This window comes from Candoia aspera, chromosome 4 (assembly GCF_035149785.1).
Source record: "Candoia aspera isolate rCanAsp1 chromosome 4, rCanAsp1.hap2, whole genome shotgun sequence".
Lineage (NCBI taxonomy): Eukaryota > Metazoa > Chordata > Lepidosauria > Squamata > Boidae > Candoia > Candoia aspera.
The window spans coordinates 113077328-113086114 of NC_086156.1; the positions used below are offsets into that span (position 1 = coordinate 113077328).

Below are 8787 nucleotides of genomic sequence, written 5' to 3' on the forward strand. Positions count from 1 at the left end.
AATTCATTATAAAATTAACCTTTGTGATTCTGTGTCCATTTTCCAGCCATCTACAATAGAGCATAGCAGGTGGAATGAAAGGACAAAGATAAATGCAATCCTTTTGCTCCAGTTTGTTTCCTCTACTTCCATTACAGAGGGATTTCTTTTGTGTATATGCTTCCTGAGAAGAAGAAATCAGCCCTCTAGTGAGACCTTTAGGACTCTTTTGTTATAGGTGTCCAATCAGAAAGTTTAGTGCAGGGAAATGGAAAATTATTAATATGGCCTGAAGATTCCAATTGTAACTTCACTCTTTGCAATGTGATCGGGGTGAGCCTGGACTCAGATAAAATCCTGGAATGAGATATCATCATCCAATATCCTGGAAGCAGGTAGGAAATCAAACTTTTAATTAATTGTTCTAAAGATCTAAACTGTGCAATACACATTCCATATGTGAGAGGGGGGAAAAGCAGGGGTTCACAGAACCCCTGAATGTGCCTTAAACTTATCTAAAGGAGAAAAAGAGCTGCCTGAAAGGAAGGAGGGGGAGAGTGAAAATGGGTGCTAAAACAGTCATTAGGTTTAGAATTTGTAGCTGATGATAATAGGGGATAACTGGTGCCAGCAAGGTTATGCAACGGGGGAGGGATAGTTGGGATTGTGTAGATTTTCTTGTGAAGTAAGGAGGAAATACAGGCCCTGATATACATCAAAACGATAAAAATTAGCACGGAGTCGAACACATTCTTAAGGATGTAATCAATAACCATACATGTCTCAAGGAGGTGTTGATTACTGTCATCACATATCTGTTTTTCCTCTTCCTGACAAAAAGGCAGTCACGGTTATCTTGACCTTTTGTAAATTAAACTAGGATCTGGTGAGCCATCCGAGTCAAAAACAACGATAAGGATTTCAGGAACATCCTGACATCCCGCTGGCATTGTAAATTTGTAAATCAAAGTGGCTACTTCAAGGTAACAGAAAGAATGTGAGCTGAACCTTCAAAGGAGGAGGATGACAGGCAAGGAGGGTATAAAGGTATAGTGTTAACTTCGTTCAGGGTTCCTTCTTGCACGGAGGAACCCGCCTTTGCAAACGCGTTACAAATAAACTCTTTTCTCTGCATCATCGAACCTTGTGGATTGGAATTCTTCTGGGAGGTTTTTCCCGCTGACACATATATTCAGGAATTATCTGCCTGAGAGGCAGTGATTCATCAAAGTGTCCAGACTACCAAGGCCAAATACCAAGAAGCTCTGCTTCTCTTTTATCCTGAAGTGTATGTTAATGCAGAGACACCCTTCCTCTTTATATGCCTCCTTCTCCTCCCTCCTCAAGCTGTAGCTAGAGGTCCAGAGCCAGACTGCCTGGAACTTCTTCTCTGACACACTGAGATAGGAACATGAGCCTTTTGCTCCAACTCATTTCCCTTTTAGCAGCCTTCCAAGGTAATGGTTCTTCCATCCAGAGATGGAAGCTAAAGGGCTCTTATATGGTAGAAATTAATGGACTGGAGCAAGATGGATAAAGTCTGCATTTCAATATTCCCTTTCCAGATGTCCAAATGGAGCTGAGGCAGGTGGAATCTGGAGGGGATATAAAAAGGCCTGGAGAATCCCTCCATCTCTCCTGCCAAGCTTCGGGCTTCACGTTCAGCAGCAATGAGATGAGCTGGGTGAGACAGTCTCCAGGAAAGGACTGGAATGGGTTGGGAGGATAGAGGATGAATTAAATTGAAGGTGTGGGGAACCTGTCCATCCACAGTCAGAAGGAGGGAGCAATGGCACAAAGAGAGCACACTACAAGGTCTGACAATGGCTGAAATAAGACCTGCGGTTGTAACTGTGACCTGCCTCCTTCTGCTGCTGCTTCCATGAGGCTAAAGCAGAAATTAAATAGCACTGGTCCTAGTTGCAATGAAGGAGGGATAAAGAGGTTCTTAAAAGGATAGAAACAGTTAACTCAATAGTAATTTAATATATAGCAAATAAGAAAGGGTAATGTTTTATGCTATGTCTCATGCTAGTGACCGCCATACTTAGCCAATGAAGTTAAAGGGAGATGATAAAGAAGTCAGTGTAAAAAATTATTCCCCTGCAAAATGCCACAAACTTCAGAAAGGAGAGGAGAGGAGAGGAGAGGAGAAGAGCTAACTGCCAATCCTTTTTTCTTTGAGGAAACCCAGGATGGATGAAAGACGCGTCACTGGCTAAAACAATCTTGGTCTTCTTTTGACCGATTGATCATTCTGAAATTAAATCAAGGACAAAAAGTTAACTTACTGTCATAGATGCAACGGATGGAAAGCAATGATAAGGAGGAAGATTACCCTTTATTGCAAGCATCGATCATCATGTTCCAGTTCATAGAAGGAAGAGGGATGAAGGAAAGGTGAGGGGTGTTGCCTGCGGAGTGGGAAATTCCAAGGGTCTGACTCGCTGGGGGGTTCCTTTGGCCTCAAGGGGTTCAAATCAGGTTTAATCCTTGCTAAGGAAAGGAGGAAGGATGACACACAGTATTTTCAAAAGGGGAAGGAGGGGACGTGAGAAGGCATGGAGGGTCCCTCCGTCTCTCCTGCCAAGCCTCCGGATTCAGCTTCAGCAGCTCTTGGATGAGCTGGGTGAGACAGTCCCTTGGAAAAGGGCTGGAATGGGTGGCTTACATAACCTCTGGTTCCGGTACTTCCTACCCGGACAAAGTGAAGGGACGCTTCACCATCTCCAGGGACAACTCCAAAAGCCAAGTCTATCTGCAGATGGACAGTCTGAAACTGGAGGACTCGGCAGTCTATTACTGTGTGAGAGACACAGTGAGAGGAAGTGAGTCTGAAGCCTGGCAAAAAACTTCCATTCCTCTGAGCTGCTCTGCCAGTCAGCTCAGCCCCAGAAGGCTGGATTTTCCCCCAAGACTTGGGAGGGACCTGAGAAAGCTGCCTGAGTGCCAAGAGGAAGGAAGAGCTGATCTTGGCCTGGGCATTCTGGGATCTGTTCTCCTTTTGGATAGGAATAAAATGGCAAATCTCAGTACAGAATATACATTGAATAGTGTCTTTTCTTTTTTTTAATCCTCCTTAAAGACAGCAAAGGGAAATTGTTCTCGAGTTCTGCTCTCAAAAAGTATCAGGAAGTACAGAATTGATTCAGTAATTAGAACTCTTCATTCTTTTATTGGTCTTGAAGTTCAACCCTCATTTACTCTTTCTTGAGATGCAGAACTTCCCCTCTCCCTCTTTGGGTGCATTTGTTTCTGAGTCTATATATCCTCTCTCTCTCTCTCCATAGATGTACTACATATATGTACACACAAAAAGACACACACACATGAACGCATGCACACACATATAGGCATTTGAAAGTTTAAAAATGTTTAAAGTCATTTTCCTCTGCTAGCAGTCGAAATGTAGTAATAAAATAAGGATGCTGCAAGGCCTGCAAGAGTTTGGTGTGGTGTGACACCAAGGAAGGGGGCAGAAGGCAGAAAATAAGGCCAAAATCAGTATCCTCCCTGTACAGAAAATGCAATCATTCCTAGAATAAGACTTCAAAAGGAATTTTCTATCCTGTAAGAAAAGAGCATATTTAGATCTTTCCCTAGACCTGCTTAGAACTCCTGGAGCAGCTTCATTGCTTCTCAGCCTCACTTCCCCTCCTGGAATGTCAGAATCTCCTTGGACAATCAGGCAGATGCCGCCCCTCCTCACCCTCCCCAGCAGGGGGCAGTGGTGTCACCCTGAGTCCCATTGCCCGTATGTGGGGAGGGGGTGGGGTGTAGGGAAGTAACAGAAGTGGCATTAGATATTCTCTCATTTTGGAGCCATTCTTGTTTCTTTCTGTTATTTCCATATGTGTTCACTGAAAAGGTCTCAAGAGAATGTCCCATCTCAGGAGGCAACAGTCCTCACCATGAAGCCATGTCTGAGTCGACAACAGAAGTGCTTTGCTAAATATAGAGCAACTGAATCTTTTGGGGAATATAAAGTGATTTATTAGAATTTCTCAGCTCACAGAGCGACTGTACTTGCTGGCATTTTTATTAGTATATGGCATTGGTATTACTATTGCTTTATTATTATTATTATTATTATTATTATTATTATTATTATTATTATTATTATTTTTTCAATTTGTATGGCTGCCCATTTTTCCAAATTTACTCTGGGGAACTAGCAACTGATAAAAACACAACTCAAAATACCAACCCAAAACCAAGGTAAAGGTAAAGGTTTCCCTTGACATTAAGTCCAGTTGTGTCCGACTCTAGGGGGCGGTGCGCATCTCCGCTTCAAAGCCGAAGAGCTGGCGTTTGTCTGTAGACACTTCCGTGGTGATGTGGCTGGCATGACTAAATGGAATGCCGTTACCTGCCCACCGAAGCGGTACCTCTTCATCAACTCACACTGGCTTCTTTTCAAACTGCTAGGTTGGCAAGAGCTGGGACTAGCAATGGGAGCTCATCCTGTCATGCGGATTCGAACCGCCGACCTTCTGATCAGCAAGCTCAGCAGCTCAGCGGTTTAACCGCATCCCCACAAAGCAATATTTTAAATTCATACAACTGCCAACTTAAGAACCCATCTAATAGGCCAAGTACACCCCACAGGCTCGACCTATTCCATTTCTCCCTGTGATTTCGCTCATTAAACTCGGACTTATAAATTGTTCCTCCTGGATTGGTCTGCATTCAGTTCTTCTGGGATTCTTCAAAACGGCATGTTTTAAAGGAGGGAAGGTGGAAAAATATTTCCTGAACTGAGATGTGCCATTCTTTGCATGTTCTATCTTCAACATGTCTCTTTCAAACATTCTTAGTGCAAGTTCACTCTCTGTTACCTTGACTTACTTTTGAGAAGTGCTGAAATTTTGCATGCCTCTGTCTTAATTACTCTAATGTAAACCTGCCTTTCCCCTACGTACTCACAGGAAAAATACAAACAAAATCTTCCCTTTGCTTTTCATAGGACTGGAAAGTTATTTTAAAAATCACCAGTGTCAGATGTGTGCAAGGAAATCTATGAGAACAATGCCCTGAGGGGCCCTTTTATCAGAAGTAATATGTAAATCGAGGCACAATTTCCTCCTTTAAAGGAGCCCCATGGTTTCCCTTGACAGGCGACACCCACCAACACAGAGTTTGTGCCCTTTCCTTTATCCTCTCCTGTCAATTCCATCCATTCGTTCAAGGGAGCAAAAATGATCCTCTGGGTAAACTTGGTGTCCTTCCTAGCAGTCCTCAGAGGTAATAGTTTCCTCCCTCTTCAGGATCTTTCCATTTTCCTTTTTTTACACAGGAGAGCTCATTGATTTTTTTTTTTTTTAATAGGAGTTCAGTCAGAGTCCAGATGGTGGAGTCTGGAGGAGATGTGAGAAGGCCCGGAGAGTCCCTTCGCCTGTTTATTCGACAGTAGAATAAACTGACAGTTTTTAAAAAGTTTAAATTTAGTTTGAGGAAGAAAGGTGTATTACCTGCAATTCTTCCTTGTCCAATTTAGCAGTTCAGTCCCCTTTGGTTTTCAGTATCGCCAACTCTCCCCAGTTTAATTCTTTACGACATGTTGCTCTTCTCTCATTCTTTCCACATGAATGTATATTCAATTCCCTTAAACCAGAGGCTCTCTCCCCTCAGCTGCCAATTCTGTCTGCCCAGAGTAAAGCTAGGATGAAGGGAGAACAGGGCAGCATTGCCTCAACCTTTCTAGAAGAGCCTGTTTTGGTTGGAGGTGTGCAGACAGGATCTCGCTGTGAGGGATGGTTGGTACTCACTGACACAGATGGCGCTTCCTAAAATATTCTTCCATGATTTCATTGGGTTTAGGAATAAAAATAAGAATAGTCAGGTAACAGAACAGCAGCTTTGGATGTCTTACTAGACCTGCTTAGATTTTCTGAAGAACCTTAATTAATAAATAAATTAATTAATTAACCTTAATAAAAAGGAGCCAGTTTGATCTAGTGGTGAAGGCTCCAGGCTAGAAACCAGGAGACGGAGAGTTCTAGTCCCACCTTAGGCATGAAAGCCGGCTGGGTGACTTTGGGCCAGTCCCTTTCTCTCAGCTCAACCCACCTCACAGGGTTGTTGTTCTGGGGAAAATAGGAGGAGGAAGGAGTATTAGGTAGGTTCCCTGCCTTGAGTTATTTATAAAAATAATAAAGGCAGGATAGAAAATAAATTAATAAGTAATAATAATTCATTCTCAGCATTAGTTACCACCCTGGAAAAAAAGGGAGATGCCTGTCATCCTCCCCTTTTACAGCAGGGGGCAGTGTTGTCACATTTCTTGCATGGCCCATGCATGGGGGGGAGGCGGTTTGGGGAAATAAATCAAGTGTCTCATTTTGAAGTTACGATTATTTTGTGATTTTTTAGTGAAGCTATGTGTGAGTGGACCACAGACGTGCTTTGCTAAATATAGGGCAAAGTTAAATTTTTGGAGACTACGAAGTGCCATATGTTTTATTTCTCAGTCCACAGAGAGAGTGCATGTGATAGCATTATGATTAATGGTAGCATTTTTAGTATTCTTAGTATTATTATTTCAATTTGTATGGCTTGCCATTTTGCGGAATCAAGTGTGGGCAGCTAACAACCAATAAACATATAAACCAGAATATAAAATCCATACAACTGCTGAGTTGAAAGCATTCTACTAAAAAAAAAAAAAAAAAGACCCCACGGGATCGAGCTCTTTCTGCATTGCCTGTAGTTTCCTCAATTCTAGCTTTGCGACTTGGACATGTAAGTGTAAATTCAACTGTGAGTGACAAATGTTGCCTTACGGCTTGGTCTGCATTCAGCTGTTTTGGGTTCCTTCCAAAGAACATGATCAGGGGAACAACTGTGGAGCAAATGCCCTGGATTCTCATGTGCCATGCTTTTCATGTAAGGTCTCCAACATGGCTATTTAAGTTAATCTCGGTGCATGTTTTCTTTCTCTCACCTTTAAACGTGTTCCTGAACTGCAGAGATCCTTTATCAGAACCTTACTTACATACTCCAGTGTAAACCTGCTCTTTCTTTCTAAATGATAATAACAACAATAATGCCAATTTGTTCCTCCCTTGACTGCTTTTTGGTCTAGAATGTTATTTGAAAATCATGTTTATATGGGGTGTGCACAGAAACGTTTACATGAACGCCCTGAGGGGCTCCTTTATCAGAAGTAATATGTAAATCGAGCCACAGTTTCCCCTTTAAGGGAGCCCCACGGTTTCCCTTTTCTGGCTACACCCACCAACACAACGTTTGTGCAGTGTCCCAAATCCTCACCTGTCAGTTCCCTCCATTCATTCAAGGGAGCAAAATGATCCGCTGGGTAAACTTGGTGTCCTTAGTAGGTAATTGTTTCCTCCTATTCAGGTTCTTTCCATTTTAATTCTGAAATACAGGAGAGCTCATTCAAACAACTTTTATCTTAGGTGTCTGTTCAGAGGTCCAGTTGGGGGAGTCTGGAGGGGACGTGAGGAGGCCTGGAGGGTCCCTCCGTCTCTCCTGCCAGGCCTCGGGATTCACCTTCAGCAGCTATGCCGTGCACTGGGTGACACAGTATCCAGGGAAGGACTGGAATGGATTGCAGTGATAGGTACATACGCAACCCCAATTAATTCTTCGGATAAAGTCAAGGGACGCTTCACCATCTCCAGGGACGACTCCCGCAGCCGGCTGTATTTGCAAATGAACGGCCTGAAGCCAGAGGACATGGCAGCCTATTACTGTGCGAGGGACACAGTGAGAGGAGGTGAATCTGAAGCCAAGCAAGAACCTTCCCTTCCTCAGAGCAGCCCTGCAAGTTCCTTCAGTCACGGAAGGTTAAATTTGTGTATTATACCCGAGAAAGTTCAGATAAACCTCCATGAAAGGAAGTGGGAGGCCAGAGCTGATACTGGAAAAAAGTAGTCTGGAATCTGGTTGTGAGGTTCCAGCTGGCTTCTGACTCAGAAAATGAAACTCCTTCTGAATCAGAAGGAGAAAGAGAAACGTATCAAGCAGAAACCGGGAAAGCAAAACCCAGTAATGACTCAGCAGCCCAGGAAAAGTTACGGGCGATGATTGGCCAGTCTTCGGAGGAGGATTTGAATCCTCCAATCAGCATGCAGGAAAGGTGTGCAGAAAAGCGTGGGAAGGAGAAGGCAGCCTGATTGGCCGCAGAAGGGAATAGGTGCGCAAAGGACAGGCATAAAAGGCAGACATGGGAAGAGCAAGCTGCCAGAGAGAACCGGTCCTTTGAGCTCACAGCCCAGTGGAAGAATCCTTACCTGTGTTGGAGATGTCATCTATAGCTGGAGAGGAATCAGCATCAATGTTTCCTATGGTAGAGGACCTGTATCCTGTACCTGCTGCCACAGAGGATCTTCTTCCTGCCAAATCCAGCAACCTCAGCCTTGTGTCCAGCTTCGGGCCTTGCCGCCTCCATTCTGCATGTTCCAGGCACATTCCTAATCTTGTTCCTAGCTGCCAGCTTTGCTCAGAGTCTCCAGTTCAGTTTCATCGTGCTTTGATTATCCAGCATTGTTCAGGAACTTAAGACCTATCTAGTTGTGCTCCAGGTTCTCAACCTTGTTCAGGATCTGCAGTCCAGTCCAGTCATGATTCAAGCTTCCAGCCTAGTCAAGAGCCTGCAGTCCTGCCTAGTCATGTGCCAAGCCCCCAGCCTAGTCCAGAATCGCCAGCCAAGTCCAGCCTTGTTTCACCTTATCAGCCTCGTCCTCAGTCTTCAGCCCAGTGTACCCAGTTCAGCCTTGATTGTCCAGTTCAGTCAAGTCCTGCCTCCAGAGCCAAGCATTGCCCCGTGGTTCCAGATCAGTC

The 8787-nt window shown here is 43.9% G+C and overlaps 1 pseudogene; it reads left to right on the plus strand.

Annotated features, from left to right (window-relative positions):
* Nucleotides 1-1552: 1552 nt before the first annotated feature.
* LOC134497158 (uncharacterized) lies at nucleotides 1553-7878 on the plus strand (annotated as a pseudogene).
* Nucleotides 7879-8787: the final 909 nt, after the last annotated feature.